The sequence below is a fragment of the Pristiophorus japonicus genome, chromosome 16 (genome assembly GCF_044704955.1).
Source record: "Pristiophorus japonicus isolate sPriJap1 chromosome 16, sPriJap1.hap1, whole genome shotgun sequence".
Taxonomy (NCBI): Eukaryota; Metazoa; Chordata; class Chondrichthyes; family Pristiophoridae; genus Pristiophorus; species Pristiophorus japonicus.
Window position 1 is genome coordinate 48701813 of NC_091992.1, and position 17946 is coordinate 48719758.

Consider the following 17946-nt stretch of genomic DNA (forward strand, 5'->3'; position numbering starts at 1 on the left):
CCTGGAGTCTCGGTTGCGGCCGCAGAAACGCCTATCTGAATGGTGACAGATTAGGAAAAGGGAAGGTGCAACGAGACCTGGGTGTCATGCTACATCAGTCATTGAATGTTGGCATGCAGGTACAGCAGGCGGTTAAGAAAGCAAATGGCATGTTGACCTTCATAGCGAGGGGATTTGAGTACAGGGGCAGGGAGGTGTTGCTACAGTTGTACAGGGCCTTGGTGAGGCCACACCTGGAGTATTGTGTACAGTTTTGGTCTCCTAACTTGAGGAAGGACATTCTTGCTATTGAGGGAGTGCAGCGAAGATTCACCAGACTGATTCCCGGGATGGTGGGACTGACCTATCAAGAAAGACTGGATCAACTGGGCTTGTATTCACTGGAGTTCAGAAGAATGAGAGGGGACCTCATAGAAACGTTTAAAATCCTGACGGGTTTAGACAGGTTAGATGCAGGAAGAATGTTCCCAATGTTGGGGAAGTCCAGAACCAGGGGTCACAGTCTAAGGATAAGGGGTAAGCCATTTAGGACCGAGATGAGGAGAGACTTCTTCACCCAGAGAGTGGTGAACCTGTGGAATTCTCTGCCACAGAAAGTGGTTGGGGCCAATTCACTAAATATATTCAAAAGGGAGTTAGATGAAGTCCTTACTACTCGGGGGATCAAGGGGTATGGCGAGAAAGCAGGAAGGGGGTACTGAAGTTTCATGTTCAGCCATGAACTCATTGAATGGCGGTGCAGGCTAGAAGGGCTGAATGGCCTGCTCCTGCACCTATTTTCTATGTTTCTATCTATTCCCCTTACAATTGAATCCTCTATCACTATAGCTCTCCCACTCTTTTTCCTGCCCTCCTGTGCAGCTGAGTCACCCACGGTGCCATGAACTTGGCTGCTGCTGCCCTCCCCTGATGAGTCATCCCCCTCAACAATACCCAAAGCGGTGTATCTGTTTTGCAGGGGGATGACCGCAGGGGACCTCTGCACTGCCTTCCTTGCACTGTTCTTCCTGCTGGTCACACATTTACTATCTGGCTGTGTACCCTTTACCTGCGGTGAGACCAACTCGCTAAACGTGCTATTTACGTCATTCTCAGCATCGTGGATGCTCCAGAGTGATCCACCTGCAGCTCCCGTGCCGTAATGCGGTCCGTCAGGAGCTGGAGGCAGATACACTTCCCGCACATGTCGTCGTCAGGGACACCGGAAGCGTCCCTGAGTTCCCACATGGTACAGGAGGAGCATAACACGTGTCCAAGCTCTCCTGCCATGACTTAATCCTTAGATAAACTTAATTGGCAACAACAATGCTAAATGTTACTTACTGATAAAGAAAGAAAAAGAAAAACTACTTCCCAATCATTTACCCCCTTGGCTGTGACATCACCTTTCGTTTTCTTTCTACTTCTTTTTTGCTTCTTCGCTGCAGCTACACCGGCTGGCCTTTATAGGCCTCCGACCCGGACTCACGCCTCAGCGACCACGAACTCCCGCTGCCTCTCGTGGCCGTTATAGGCCTCCGACCCGGACTCACGCCTCAGCGACCACGAATTTCTGCTGCCTCTCGCGACCTTTATAGTGGACATAACGGACTGATTCACATGGTGCATGCTCAAAGATTAGATGGCAAAGTATTAAACTGGATTGATGTGTGACTGAAAGGTGGATACCAAGCAGTTGTTCATGTTCGGAGTAGAAATCGGTTGCTAGTGGAGTTCCACAAGGTTGGTGTTCAGGCTGCTATGGTTGATAATATTTCCATACTGCTTAGATGGAATAATGCCCAAAGGGTCGATGTTTACAAATTGGGTGCAGTGATTTGTGATGCTAATCAATGTGCAATAATCCAAAGGGAATGGAAAGACTAGGTTAATGGACAGAGAGCTGCCAGATAGAATTTGATACAAATTATCTCAGGACATAGTTTTGCTAAAGTGGTAGCACACTCACCGCTGAATTAGAAAGTTGTGGTTTCAAGCCCAAGCACATAATTAAGACTGACCTTCAGTGCTGTAGTGAGGGAGGTGCTATCTTTTGGATGAGATTTAGAACCAAGGCCACATCTGACCAGTCAGGTGGATGCAAAGATTCTTTTCGAAGACGAGCAGGGAGTCCACTGGTACACTGGTCAACATTTCATCCCTCAGTTAACACCACCAAAGCAGATTAACTGGTTATTTATCTAATTTTCTCTTTGCAGGAACTGGCTGTGCTAAAATTGGCTGCTGTGTTTTCCTACAAAGCACGATCAAAAGTAATTAATTGTCTGTGAAGCACTTTGGGACATTCAGAGGTTATGAGTACGACATAAATGCGTTCTTTATATGGTATGTTGTAATGCACTTGAGTTACTGGAGTAGGAAAAAGATCTTGAGGTCTGTGGTGGATAGGTGGATTAAAACTTTTGGTTCAGTGTTTACAGACAGTTAAGAAAGTAAATAAAATGTTAGCTGTATCATGAGGGCTGTGATTTATAAATCAAAGGAGGTGATATTAAAGTTATACCTGGCCTTGGGGCAGTTGCATCTGGTGCACTGTGTTGAGTTTTCGTATTTCAGAAAAAGATGTTGAATTATTAAAGGAGTCCTGAACCCAGGGTTCAGTTAAAAGAAAGACTTTACTGTCTGTAGAGGAGATGCATGGGGTGGGGGTGCTGATAGATTTTGATATGACAAGTCTGAATCAAGGAATGTTCTGGCAGGCACAGAATTTTAGGACGAGGATATGATTTAAAATTATGGGTATCAAAGAAATATAAGACATCTTGGCAACATGGTTTTAGTAAGAGAGTGATAGAATTGTGGAGCAGATTACCAGTGGGGGTGGTGGAATAGAAAAAGTGTCGGTTTTAAAATAAGAATTCCTGTTTAAAAAATACAGGATAAAGAGCTATTAGTTCTGGAATAACAGTAAGGAACCAAATGGGAGGTTTTAAATGATAGGCTAGATAGACCAATTATATTCTCCTACCCAAAACATCATTAACAGTAGATTTCCAATGGCACTTCTCATGGTGAATCAGAGGATTCAATTTTATAGGAGTGTTTATACCACATGTGGCGTTACATCAAGTCCAATGATTTACAGTAATTGAACAAGTCAGATTCTATTTTTATTAAATTGTTTTCTGGGATTTTTACTAGTGCTTTAGGGATTATTTTCCACTACTGTCCATTATTCTCTGAATGTAAATGAGTGGCCTTTATAGACCTTTACCAATGTATTTCATTTTTATCCTTTAACATTTCAAAAGCTGAGAATACACAGTAATATGGTTTGCAATTCGTACCAGTTGGCAGTAGATCTCTGTGTTGGTAATTCCCTTGGGGCATTTCCCGATCTGTTGCCATAACTTTGACAGGAGACTGACAGAAACCTATTTTACATGTCTGTCATTCATGTAAACTCTCCTACCCATATTCTCAGTCATCCCCTCGACCTTGCCATCTCACTTGGCTTTTCTACTCCCATGGCTTTAATCACTCACAAAGCCTTCTCTGACCACTTCCTTGTATTCCTCACGAACCTCATCCCTTAGCCCCATCTAACCCCACTTTAGTGTCCATCCTTGGAGGAAAAGAAAACTCCCTCATGTTACTAACAACTGCACTTTCAAACTGTCAACTGTTTAGTCTTTCACCAGCTGTTTGGCATGATACGTCTGCAGCCACTGATCTGCTCAGCTACTCGCACAACTCTACCTTTGATGCCATTGTCCCCAGCAAATCCTTTACTGTCTCCCATCTCAGTCATTAATCCTGGTATGGCCCCCATTTTCACCCCTTCAAGTCAAACGGGTGCACACTTGTGCGTATCTGGCATGCAACTGACTTAGCCATCCATCTGCAGAACATTCTGAGGGGCGGGGGAGGGTGAACAGCCAGAGGTCGTGGTCCATATCGGTATCAACGGCACAGGTAGAAAGAGGGATGAGGTCCTGCAGGCAGACTTTAGCTAGGAAAGAGATTAAAAAGCAGGACCTCAAAGGTAGTAATCTCTGGATTACTCGCAGTGCTACGAGCTAATGAGTATAGAAATTGGAGGATAGAATAGATGAATGTGATGCTGGAGAGATGGTGCAGGATGGAGGCTTTAGATTTCTGGGATATTGGGACCGGTTCTGGAGGAGGTGGGACCAGTACAGATCGAACGGGTTGCACCTCAACAGAGCCAGAACAAATATCCTCACGGGGGGATTTGCTATTGCTATTGAAGAGGGTTTAAACTTAGTTGGCAGGGGGATGGGCACCATGTAGCATTAGAAAGGAGAAACGAAGTGCAGAAAGGATTGGGAGAGATAGATAGCATTAGAGTAAGAAATAGTAAGTTATTAGGTGGGGTCAGGCTAAGAGAGAGTACAAGAAGGTCTAAGATAGGTTTACAGTGCATGTGTGTAAACACGCAAAGTGTGGTAAATAAGGTTGGTGAGCTGCAGGCACAAATAACTACATGGGAATATAATGTTGTGGCGATAATGGAGACCTGGCTCAAAAAAGGGCAGGATTGGGTATTGGGTAATCCTGGATATACGGTGTTCAGGAAAGGTAGGGAAGGAAAGAAAGGCAGTATTGGTTGAGAAGAATGTTATAGTGCTGGAGAGTCAGGATATCCTGGAGGTGTCAAGGACAGAATCTATTTAGTTAGAGTTAATCAATAATAGAGGTGCCATTACACTACTAGGTGTATTCTATAGTGGGAAGGATATAGAAGAGTAAATTTGCAGAGAAATTACAGAGGGGTGCAAGAACAATAGAATAGTAGTAATGGGGGACTTTAATTATCCTAATATAGGGCTCAATTTTGGCCCATCCCTTTTTTCGTCCCTGGGGATTTATCAGCCTTCAATCCCATCAATTTCCCTAACACCATTTCCTGACTAATAAGGATTTCCCTCAGTTCTATTAGTTCCTCCTTCTCATTAGACCCTCGGTCCCCTAGTATTTTCCGGAGGTTATTTGTGTCTTCCTTTGTGAAGACAGAACCAAAGTATTTGTTCAGTTGGTCTGCCATTTCCTTGTTCCCCATTATGAATTCACCTGATTCTGACTGCAAGGGACCTACATTAGTCTTCACTAATATTTTTCTCTTCACATATCTATAGAAGCTTTTGCAGTCAGTTTTTATGTTCCCTGCAAGCTTACTCTCATACTCTATTTTCCTCCTCCTAATTAAACCCTTTGTCCTCCTCTGCTGAATTCTAAATTTCTCCCAGTCCTCAGGTTTGCTGCTTTTTCTGGCCAATTTATATGCCTCTTCCTTGGATTTAACACTATCCCTAATTTCCCTTGTTAGCCACGGTTGAGTCACCTTTCCTGTTTTATTTTTACGCCAGACAGGGATGTACAATTGTTGTAGTTCATCCATGTGATCTTTAAATGTCTGCCATTGCCTATCGACCGTCAACCCTTTAAGTATCATTCGCCAGTCTACCCTAACCAATTCACGTCTCATACCATCGAGGTTACCTTTCTTTAAGTTCAGGACCCTAGTCTCTTGAATTAACTGTGTCACTTTCCATCTTAATGAAGAATTCTATCATATTATGGTCACTCTTCCCCAAGGGGCCTCGCACAACAAGATTGCGAATTAATCCCCTCTCATTACACAAGACTCAGTTTAGGATGGCCTGCTCTCCAGTTGGTTCCTCAACATATTGCTTTAGAAAACCATCCCTTATACACTCCAGGAAATTCTCCTCCACAGTATTGCTACCAGTTTGGTTAGCCCAATCTATATGTAGATTAAACTCACCCATGATAACTGCTGTACCTTTATTGCACGCATCCCTAATTTCCTGTTTGATGCCATCCCTAACCTCACTACTACTGTTTGGTGGTCTGTACACAACTCCCACTAACATTTTCTGCCCTTTAGTGTTTCGCAGCTCTACCCATATAGATTTCACATCATCCAAGCTAATGTCCTTTCTTACTATTGTGTTAATCTCCTCTTTAACCAGTAATGCTACCCCACCTCCTTTTCTTTTCTGTCTATCCTTCCTGAATATTGAATATCCCTGGATGTTGAGTTCCCAGCCTTGGTCACCCTGGAGCCATATCTCCGTAATCCTAATTGCATCATATCCGTTAACATCTATGCGCAGTTAATTCGTCCACCTTATTATGAATGCTCCTCGCATTGAGACTCAGAGCCTACAGTCTTGTTTTTTTAACACTCTGTCCTTTTAGAATTATGTTGTAATGTGGCCCTTTTTGATTTTTGCTTTTGATTTCACTGCCCTCCACTCTTACTTTTCTCCTTCCTACCTTTTGCTTCTGCCCCCTTTTTACTTCCCTCTGCCCTCCTGCATAGATTCCCATCCCCCTGCCATATTAGTTTAAACCCTCCCCAACAGCACTTGCGAACACTCCGCATAGGACATCAGTTCTGGTCCTGCCCAGGTGCAGACCGTCCGGTTTGTACTCGTCCCACCTCCCCCAGAACCGATTCCAATGTCCCAGGAATTTGAATCCCCCCACCTTGCACCATTCCTCAAGCCACATATTCATCTGAACTTTCCTGCTATTCCTACTCTGACTAGCACATGGCATTGGTAGCAATCCTGAAATTACGACCTTTGAGGTGCGACTTTTTAATTTAACTCCGAGCTCCCTAAATTCAGCTTGTAGGACCTCTTACAGCTAAAGGGATCAAGGGGTATGGAGAGAAAGCAGGAAAGGGGTGCTGAGGTGAATGATCAGCCATGATCTTATTGAATGGTGGTGCAGGCTCGAAGGGCCGAATGGCCTACTCCTGCACCTATTTTCTGTGTTTCTATGTTTCATCCTGTTTTTTTCCTATATCATTGGTACCTATATGCATCACGACAGCTGGCTGTTCACCCTCCCCCTCCAGAATGCCCTGCAGCCGCACTGAGACATCCTTGACCCTTGCACCCAGGAGGCAACGTACCATCCTGGAGTCTCGTTTGCGGCCGCAGAAACGCCTATCTATTCCCCGTACAATAGAATCTCCTATCACTATAGCTCTCCTACACTTTCTCCTATCCTCCTGTGCAGCAGAGTCACGAACTGGTGCCATGAACTTGGCTGCTGCTGCCTTCCCCTGATGAGCCAACTCTCTCAACAGTATCCAAAATGGTATATCTGTTTTGGAGGGAGGTGACCGCAGGGGACCACTGCACTACCTTCCTTCCCCTGTTCTTCCTGATGGTCACCCATTTCCTATCTGCCTGTTTAACCTTTACCTGCGGTGTGACCAACTCACTAAACGTGCTATCCATGACGTCCTCAGGATCGCGGATGGTCCAGAGTGAATCCATGCGCAGCTCCAGTGCTGTAATGCGGTCTGACAGGAGCTGCAGCTGGACACACGACCCGCATACATAGTAGCCAGGGACACTGGAAGTGACTGACTTCCCACATAGCACAGGAGGAGCATGACACGGCTCTGGGCTTCCCTGCCATGACTTAACCCTTAGATTAACTTAATTTGGCAACAATTCCAAACGTTTCCTACTGATAAGAAAAGAAAAAGAAAAAACACTTATCAATCAACTCGCCAATCACTTACCCACTTGGCTATGATGTCACACTTTGATTTTTTACTTCTATTTTGCTTTTTGCTTTTTGACCCTGCACCAGTTAGCTCCTCTGACTGCTGCTCCTCCCAATTTGCCGCTGGCCTTTTATAGGCCTCGATCCTCCCGCTCCCACTGGCTCCTCCGACTGCTGCTCCTCCCGATCTGCCGCTGGTGAAATGGGTGGACACGTGGCAGATAAAATGTAATGGTTAAAAGTACAAAGTGATCCACTTTGGTAGGAAAAATGAGGGGAGGCAATATAAACTAAAGGGTACAATTCTAAAGGGTGTGCATGGGACCTTGGGGTATATATGTGTACAAATCTTTGAAGGTGGCAGGACAGGTTGATAAAGCAGTAAAAAAAAGCATATAAGATCCTGGGCTTCATATACAGAGGCATAGAGTACAAAAGCAAGGAAGTTATGATGAACCTTTATAAAACACTGGTTCAGCCTCAACTGGAGTATTGTGTCGAATTCTGGGCACTGCACTTTAAGAAGTATGTGAAGGCCTTAGAGAGGGTGCAGAAAAGATTTACGAAAATGGTTCCGGGATGAGGGACTTCAGTTACTTGGATAGACTAGAGAAGCTGGGGTTATTCTTCTTAGAACAGAGAAGATTGAAAGGAGATTTGATAGAGGTGTTTCAAATTCATGAGTGGTCTCAACAGAGTAGATAGAGAGAAACTGTTCCCATTGACGGAAAGGTCAAGAACCAGAGAACATAAATTTAAGGTGATTAGCATAAGAACAAAAGGCGACTTGAGGAAAAATCTTTTTACACAACGAGTGGTTAAGATCTGGAATGCCTTGCCTGAAGGGATGTTGCTGGCAAACTCAATTGTGGCTTTCAAAAGGGAATTGGCTAAGTACCTGAAAGAAAAAAAAATTAAGGGCTACGGGGAAAGGGCAGGTGTGTAGGACTAGCTGAAGTGCTCTTGCAGAGAGCCATATGGACTCAACAGACCGAATGACCTTCTTCCGTGTAACCATTCTGTGATTCTATCTCCAGATCTGGCTGGATTTTATCAGTCACCACAAAGCCTCGCTCTCCTCTGCCAAACCCACCCATTCATAATGCTCATAAGGAACATAGTTAACGATGAGGCTTATTGCTTCCTCCAACAACAAGTGTGAGGAGTTCGTGGACTTACTAAAATTGAGACCATTTACTGCTTCCCCCACTTCCCTTGGCAACCAAGCTAAACCTTCTAGGTTTCCCACTGCCCTACTGTCCTTCTCTAATTTCTCTTCTATTTCACCTCATACCCTGCCTGAGTTCATCTTGTCCATGAGACCCATCTCCTGCTCCTGACCCCATTCTCACGAAATTATCGATGATCCAACTTTTCTTCTTAGCCCCCATGTTAGTGGACATAAATGGCTCCCTTTTGTCCTCCCCCTTTCAAAATCAACGTCATCACTAAAACAGATTATCTAGTCATTATCACATTGCTGTTTGTGGGACCTCACTGTGTGCAAATTGTGACTACGTTTCCTACGTTACAACAGTGACTACACTTTGTTGATTGTAAACACTTTGGGCTGTCCTAAGGTTGTGAAATGTGCTAATTACAAGTCTTTTTTTTAAAGAGCTGTGCACAGGCTGTTGCACACTTTTCTGTTCTGGGAGTTGTCTGCTAACTGATTAAGTTTCTTGAAACTGGGTCTCTTTGTTCAGTCTCAATCAGCCTCAGTGGCATTCCTAATAGGGTACAGCTATCAATACTCTAGCAAACTAATCCTCACAGCTACACTGATTTGTGCTGATTCATCTCCATAGTATTTGTGGGCTTTACAAGCAGCAGCTTTGCATATGACTGCTGCCGATAAGGATAGAGTAGAGGCATCATCACCATGGACAGTCCCTAAAAATCGAGGAAGATTTGCTTCCACTCGAAAAGTGAGTTCTCGGGTGACTGTACAGTCCAATATGGGAATTACAGTCTCTGTCAAAGGTGGGACAGACAGTGGTTGAAGGAAGAGGTGAGTGGGGAGTCTGGTTGCCGCACACTCCTTCCGCTGTTTGCGCTTGATTTCTGCATGCTCTCGGCGACGAGACTCGAGGTGCTCAACGCCCTCCCGGATGCTCTTTCTCCACTTTGGGCGGTCTTGGGCCAGGGATTCCCAGGTGTCAGTGGGGATGTTGCATTTTATCAAGGAGGCTTTGAGGATGTTCTTGAAACGTTTCCTCTTCCCACCTGGGGCACGCTTGCCGTGTAGGAGTTCCGAGTAGAGCGCTTGCTTTGGGATAAGTAGAGGCATAAGACCAATTTATGTACACCTGTGACACATTCCAGTTTTTCATAGTGAATAGGAAGAAGAGTCACATGGCTGTGTTGTATTATGGGTAGAAAAATATCTTCAATAGTCCTCATCTTTAATGCTAATCCTTATGAGCACTGTGAATTGCTTTGTTTGTCTTGTGAAATGAATAAAGGATACTTAGAATGAAACAGAAAGTGCTAGGATTTTATAAGACAGTGACAAAAATTACACATCCATGTCTTTTAAATATAAAACAAAACTGAATTGAAACTGTCAGCATTAAAACATGGATGGCTATACACATTACCTCATCATAGGCAGTCCCTCAAAATCGAGGAAGACTTGCTTCCACTCTAAAAGTGAGTTCTCAGGTGACTGGTCAGTCCAATAAGGGAATTACAGTCTCTTTCACAGGTGGGACAGACAGTGGTTGAAGGAAAGGGTGGGTGGAGAGTCTGGTTTGCCGCACGCTCCTTCCGCTCCCTGTGCTTACTTTATGCACGGTCTCGGCGACGAGACTCGAGGTGCTCAGCGCCCTCCCGGATGCTCTTCCTCCACTTAGGACGGTCTTTGGCCAGGGATTCCCAGGTGTTGGTGGGGATGTTGCATTTTTATCAAGGAGGCTTTGAGGATGTCCTTGAAACATTTCATCTGCCCACCTGGAGCTCGCTTGTCGTGTAGGAGTTCCAAGTAGAGCGCTCGCTTTAGGAGTCTTGTTTCAGGCATGCGAACAATGTGGCCCGCCCAATGGAGCTGGTCGAGTGTGGTCATTGCTTCAATGCTGGGGATGTTGGCATGATCGAGGATACTAACGTTGGTGCGTCTGTCCTCTCGGGATTTGCAGGATCTTGAGGAGACGTTGTTGGTGGTATTTCTCCAGCGATTTGAAGTGTCTACTGTATATGGCCCACGTCTCTGAGCCATACAGGAGGGCGGGTATCACTGCAGCCCTGTAGACTATAAGCTTGCTGCCAGATTTGAGGGCCTGATCTTCGAACACGCTCTTCCTCAGACGGCCGAAGGCTGCGCTGGTGCACTGGAGGCAGTGTTGAACTTCGTCATCTATGTCTGCCCATGCTGATACTAGGCTCCCGAGATATAGAAAGTGGTCCACGTTGTCCAGGGCCGAGCCGTGGATCTTGATGACTGGAGGATAGTGCTTTGTGGTGGGGTCAGGTTGGTGGAGGATCTTTGTCTTCTGGATGTTTAGTGTTAGATCCATGCTTTCGTACGCCTTGGTTAAGATGTTGACTCTGACTTGGAGTTCAGCCTCTGAATGTGTGCAGACACAAGCGTCATCTGTAAGTGTAGCACTGAGCCATACATTGTCATATGGCAATTATCAGTATTTCAGCTTGTTGACATTTCAGAAGGAAAATACGCTCTTTACACTTGGATTGGAGGTTATCGATACAAACCACTCAGATTAGTTGGAGGGTAAGACTGAAAGCTATTAGAATCAATCAATTAGATTTTATTTTATCGAATGTTGATTTCACAAAAAAATTGAGGCAGGAAAGCTTCAAGATGAGCTGGTAGTTTTGAGTCACAGTTGCAGAGAATGTTTATTTAGCATTATCCAAGAAAGATATATAACAAGTATTAAAATGCAACTTTTAAAATATTTCTATTTTCTGGAGCATGCGTGGCTATTATAGAATCATACATGAAAATGAATGATCAAGTGAAAGTCTGTTCAGGGAATTGACAGTTTTGCAAATTAAAAAAAACTTCCCTCACTATCTTCAGATAACCTTTCATGGTACAAAATGCATAAAAACTTCTATTAACATAGTTGATATATTCTCCCTAGAAAATACCATCGTATCTAATGGGGGAGAATGATTTGAGCACTGCCGCACGTGATCTCGGGTACGCTTTGGCACATGGTGTACCCCTGGGATCCGTGGGCCACTACACTATGCTCAACTTAGCAGCATCTGACAGCAATTTTTTGTTTGGGGCCTTGCAATAGGTAAGTGCGCATTCGGTTTGGATGTCGGCGAATGTTAGAATTACAATACGTACCAAAATGTGCGCCAAATAAAAGGTTAGATTTTGACTAGGGGACCATGTCGCCTGGCCGATAATGCCAGTAGAAATGCCAGCCTATTTAAATGCTGTGCATCATTACCATTCTCCCTGGCAGGCTGTGGGTAGAAAACAGCTGCCCTGGTCCTTGAATCTGGTGTGATCCACAACATTGTCTTTTGTTTCCTCTGCAGTCAATCATGAAAAGATATGTCACATCTATGATCAATATAGCACTGATGTCTTTATTTATATCTTTATAACCCTTTAGGGGAGGGTTGCTGATGATCGTACCATGAGTCTTGAAAACTGTCTCGGGGGTGGGACTTGTGGGGGCTGCAGCAGAGGAAGCTGAGGCCAAGAATAGCTGCCAGAGAATGGAATGGGAAGAATATTGAGTAGAGGGGGTAGGCACATAGAATCAGAGACAAATGGATTATCTGCTGTGCACTTGGCTGATGGGACCTAAATACACACCACGTAGGGTGGAGGAAACTGCAGAGGTAGAGAGGCCACAGAGTTCCAAAGATGTTCATGTTGAGGGGTAGGTGGAGAGATCTGGAAATTTGAGGAGAATGGGAAGTCTGGGGTAAAAGAGGTTCTGCTCAGTGGGGATGGGTACTGATGATCTTGAACATTCTGGGCCTGGGACTTCAAGACAGGGCTATAGACATGATAGAAACCAAAGGATTATTGTAAAAGGTGGGGGGAGGAGGGTGCTGCAGTTAAAAAATTGAGTTAAATTTACAATTACCATTTCAAGTTATCTTTATTTTCTTTACCAACATGGCTGACACCACTGCAAAGTCAGGGCCATGTGCTGCTCCAAAGTGACACTTGGTAGCCAGATTCTGCAACTACACATAGACTTGTAATCTCAGTATTAAAAAGGCAATTAATGTTTTAGCAACTAGAATGCAATTACATTTAAGCATCACTAATGTTAACCAGAATTTTAACATTAGAAACCCCTATCACTGTACCACTTAACAGGTGTGCCAGGTATTGCAACTAAATCTAATGGAAAAATGGGAGTTTTCAATTAATTTTGAAATGTAAGGTTGTGATTAACCTGCCATTTGTATTATAACGGTATGGCTGCGAAATTCGGTGTTGTAGCACCGGCCGTTAAGGACGGTTTTGTTGAAAAAATGGTGGCCGCCTCGTTTCCGGCACAGAACATGGCAGCTGCTATTTTGGAGACATCATCGGCACTGCCATTGCCTGCGCTTGCCCCTCCCATATAAATGTGCAGATTGTGATGTCAATCGGCATGCAACGCCAGAATTGACACACAAATGTGATTTTAGACTTTGCCACACTCCATACTGCCCTCTCCTTATCACACATGGAAGAACATGCATGCAGCAGTTGTACAGAGATGCTGTCAGTGTTTCTTAAAAGGACACACATCTTTCAGATAAGTTTCGATTTCAGCTTTTGGAGCAGTTTTTTTATATTTTATTGGAGTAGTGGCTTGGTGCAATACACTTAAAATTGTTAAAGTGCGCAGTGAGTGCTGCTAGACACTTACAAGGTTTTGGATGTTAAAGGAAAGCCTCTGAGAAGACCACGCTCACAGTCCTGGGGGCTCTAATTGCAGTCCCCTTGGGCTACAATGTCGTATGGAGATGAAGCAGAGGCAGCAATGGGTACAAGCTGTTTGCAAAGGGAAGAGGAGGGAGCAGAAGAAAGGAGGCAACCCAGACACCCGCATTCTGGTTGGGATATCTGGGATCAAATCATCCACCAGCGGTACCAGTGACCACTACCCCAATTCCCCTTTCAACATTTGTCCCACACCTTACCATCTCTCTGTTACTGACCATCACAGTATCCTCTTGGCCACAATGCTGAAATAAAAGTCACCACAAAACAAACTTTCCAATCCAACTTTATCCATATATACATCCAATATTATGTGACTATCTTGCATGTGCCTTTGCCTAGCCTAGTGATGTCATGCATTGCTATCCCAGTGGCTGCAGCGTGGCTGGTGGAAGGCTGCTGACTTTCAATGGAGGACACTGCAGTTGGCCTTGCAGTACGGCAAGGAGCTGGTGGCTGGGGCACAGCTGGTGAGCCGGCTTTTAACTGGAAAAACTGCACATGCACAGAATTTTGAATGGCTCGCACAGCTCGTTAAGAGGCCGCAAGGGCCCCAAAAAATTAGAGAGAACATTGGTGACAGTGTTTTTTTTTCTTCACTCTCCTCTTCTTCTTATAACAGTGACTACACTTCAAAATGCACTAAAGTGCTTTGGAACATCCGGTGGTTGTGAAAAGCGCTATATAAATGCAAGTCTTTCTTTCTCTCTTTCTAGTCAACCACTGGCCAGGCAGGCTGGATTTCTTGGGTGCCTGAAATGAGAAAGTCACAACGGTAGGGTTGTGATGAGAGTAGGGGATAAAATAAGAGATACTTGTAAATCGAAAGAGATTGTGGGATGAAGGGGAAATGAGTTGTGAGAAGGAGGATAACTTATGAAGATACCAGAATCTTGTATCCTTTCAGTCCCACCACTGGCCAAGGGTTCAGCCATGTTCCTACCAAGAATGGCCAGCACTGTCTCCTCCAAAGGGGTGAGGTGAAGCCAGGAATGTGAGGTGTGCCTTGTGTTTGGTAGAGATTGTTGGTAGGTGGGTGATGGGGATGGGGGGATAGGGTGGTGGTGGGGTTGGGGGGTCGTGCATTGAGCAGTGTGTGAGGCTAATGATGCAGTTGGTAGGAGATGGCATTTGAAGATGCATTCACTGACTTTGACCCTTGACCACTCGTCTGAGGTCATGAAACTTCTTTGGGCACTGGAGCCAGGTCGTGAGGATGACACTGCTAGCAGTGATGGCCTCGGTGCTCTGATCCCACATCCTTCTTTCTGGAGGGCCTCCTGGCCCCACGTCGTGGGTAACGAACCTCTCTTCCAATATTGACCCCTTGCAAAATGCTGGACTGCTGCGTGCAAAACCCTGGGTGCCTTTTCCCTGGCCTGTTGAGCCATTTGTGTTGGTGCTGAAGCACTTTTACCATTTTTTACATGCAGAAGGCAGTTCAGCATAAAGAGCTGAAGAGTGCCTAGTTTGTAAGGACTGCTTTAAAAAATAACAGCCTTGCTTTAAGAGAATGCAGCGTTGCTACAGCGACGCAACATTGGGCCTCCTGCTGAGCGCACAGCCTGAAGCAAATGTGTTCGTCGTTGGGCTGTGCACTAAAATCATTCAAATTAGCAGGCAACACCAAATTAATGTGCTGACTGTGCTTTCTAAATGGGTGCGAGCAAATCTCGCCCCGCGGCACCCCCGCCCGTTTTTAGATAGAATTTCACGCCCAGTATGTTTATGAACTTTTCAACTCAAATAAAGTAACATTGATTAAGAGTAGTAGACTGTTCGTAGTTTCCTTACTAGAAAATTAGCAATGTATTGTATTACAAACTGTACAAGTACTCATATTTAAAAAGCTTAATTTTTACCTGCCTTATAAAGTTCCAGAAAAAAATGATTCAACCAAACTATTTACCCAAAATAAAATAGCATTTTTTTTAGGTTGCCACCCTGGCTAATATTTATCTCTCAACCAACATCACTAAAACAGATTATCTGCTTATTATCACAGTTCCATATGTGGGACCTTGCTGTGCACAAATTGGCTGCCGCGTTTCCTACATTACAACAGTGACTACACTTCAAAAAGTGCTTAATTGGTTGTAAAATGCTTTGGGACGTCTTGAGGTCGTGAAAGATGCTGTATAAATGCAAGTTTTTAATGAATTTTTTTAAATTCATCTCACTGAAATCTAAGTATTCTGCAAAACAAGAAGACTGAAATATTTAATTTGGCTCTTGGTGATACTGAGACACTCAACTAAGTGTAAATGTTATTAACATTTACAAACAGTGGGAAAATATCCATGATCAAATGTCACGAGATCAAAGCTTCATCCACCAGAACTCTGACTGCTAAATAAAAATGTATTTTTGTAATTTGTCTGCTGCTACTGGCAGAAAAACAAAATGGCCAGAGCAGTTAATAGGTGAGCCTGCAGTATTGTTAGATAATCAGAGCAAATCTAGGCTCATAATTAATGTGGGATTAAAAATAATTATAAAAATAAGTATATTATAATTTACCAAAACAATCCTATCTGTTGATCGTACTGGTGTACACTCGCTGCACCTCCACCACAAAAACACTCGTCGCATCTCCGCCACAATCTCCTGCCGCACCAAATATTTGCCGAACCGCCGTCACGATCACCCAGTAAATCTCAGCCACGATCCCTCATCACTCCTTTGCCCCAATCACTCGTCGCAAGTCCGCCACGACCTTCCCGCTCCTCTGCATTACCAGGGCCCCGCCCATGCTCCAAATGGTGACCTTGGTCCTGATAATGTCACCCAGTCGCCCACCTCGAAGCCGTCGCACACTTGTGTCAGCTCGCATTTGCAGTGGAGGAGCGACGAGAGATCGTGGCAGCACGGGCCTGCCCACACTGCGATATGTGTGCGCACTAGGTCCATGCAGCAGAGCAGATTTCCAGTCGTCCTGGGTTAGCTCTGTCAAGCCCGTGTGGTGGCTGATGTGCAACGGTCGCTACACGTTAAAAAAATCCACGCACAGGCATCTTCCACCCCCTCAATTGGAGTTCAGGATTGGAACATCGGGTCCTTCATTAAAACATCTGTGAATTCGTGTGGAAGCAAGTCATCTTCGTTTGAGGGACCGCCTATGATGATGACTGGTGTAAAAGTTGTATCCATGATTTTACTCCCAGCCTTGGTTAAAAACCCATGAAGCTACATGGGTACGTAAATCTTGCAGGTCATAAAAACCTATATGAAAGTGTGATTTCCAAACTGGATTTTCCAGTGAATTTGTTGCTAATTCATAATTTATCTTGCAAATTCAAATAGGATACAACACATTACAATGTATTCCTACTAAAGAGTTAAGTAAACTAAGTTACACTGAGGAACAACTTGCTCTGGAAACTATATTTTGACGGTGCCATATTGGCTAAAGGGAAGAAGGTTCATTCTGCACTACATTTGATTCCTTGCTGTAACAGAAACGTTTAGGAAATATTTGTATTTCTGTAACTTCCACATACTTATGTCAAAACCCAAAGATTACTTTTCTGTAAGTTTTCGCCTCTGCTGTAACATTCATTTTGCAGTTTCGCCTTCAACAGTACAATGCCCATTGTTTCCTTTGCCGATGATCTTCTCATTTTATACATTTAATTAACTGATCTAGAAATACATTGGTGCCACACCCATTTTAAAGCCATAAAACAGATGCCTAAGTAGTGTGTGGGCGCACATTCTATGGCAGAAGTATTGGTAAGGGCATCTTATAGGCATCCATGATCCAAGCTTGAAACAGATGTTAGTCCCTTTGCACATGCAAATATGTTTGAAGCCCTTTTTCCAAAATTAATTAGTGACTGACTGCTGCATGCATACTGTGATCAGTATTCTCAGGTGCTTGACAGCCAAATCAGTGGTCCTTAAAGGGACCACTGGAAGTTTTCTTTAGAAAGGTAAGTTTAAATTTTTTTACTTACCTTTATTGTCAACTCCACATTAAATTTGTATGCTGCTGTCAGCCGGCATTCACCTATCTCGATTGCCTCCCACCCAATCCCGGACTCTGCTTATTGCCTGGGCTGTCGTCCAAGCTGGCCGTTCTTCGTTCATCCTGTGATTGGCGAGCTGCCTCTGGGACCACATCTGGCGCCCGCAGCTCCTCGGTAGTAAATAGAGGCTAGGAGACCAAGTTCGCATGGTCCTGCCATCGGAATCATTAGGCGCATACAGCCTGCGCTGCACCAGGATTGTGCTCCAATTCCTTAGGCCAATGTTTTGGAAGTACATTAGAAGTAAAAAGCTTAAATTATATTGCCGTGAAATTTCAAACTTCTTATGCTTTTAGTTCCATAAAAGTTCAACTCATAGACTTTATTATGTTATTGTCTTTTTAGTAAAATATCCATCATACCAGTTTATTCGGCACATTCCTTTATTTAGAACAAATGTTACTGTAATTTCTCAGTAAACTTTCAATTTCTGTACCAGACTTTAAAGAAAAAACATGTTATGCTGCTCTT

The 17946-nt window shown here is 44.1% G+C and overlaps 1 protein-coding gene across 2 annotated transcripts in view; it reads left to right on the forward strand.

Moving 5' to 3' along the window:
* The window catches only part of tmem132e (transmembrane protein 132E), a 999351-nt gene that overhangs the window by 259549 nt on the left and 721856 nt on the right, over positions 1–17946 (forward strand). The window lies entirely within an intron of this gene.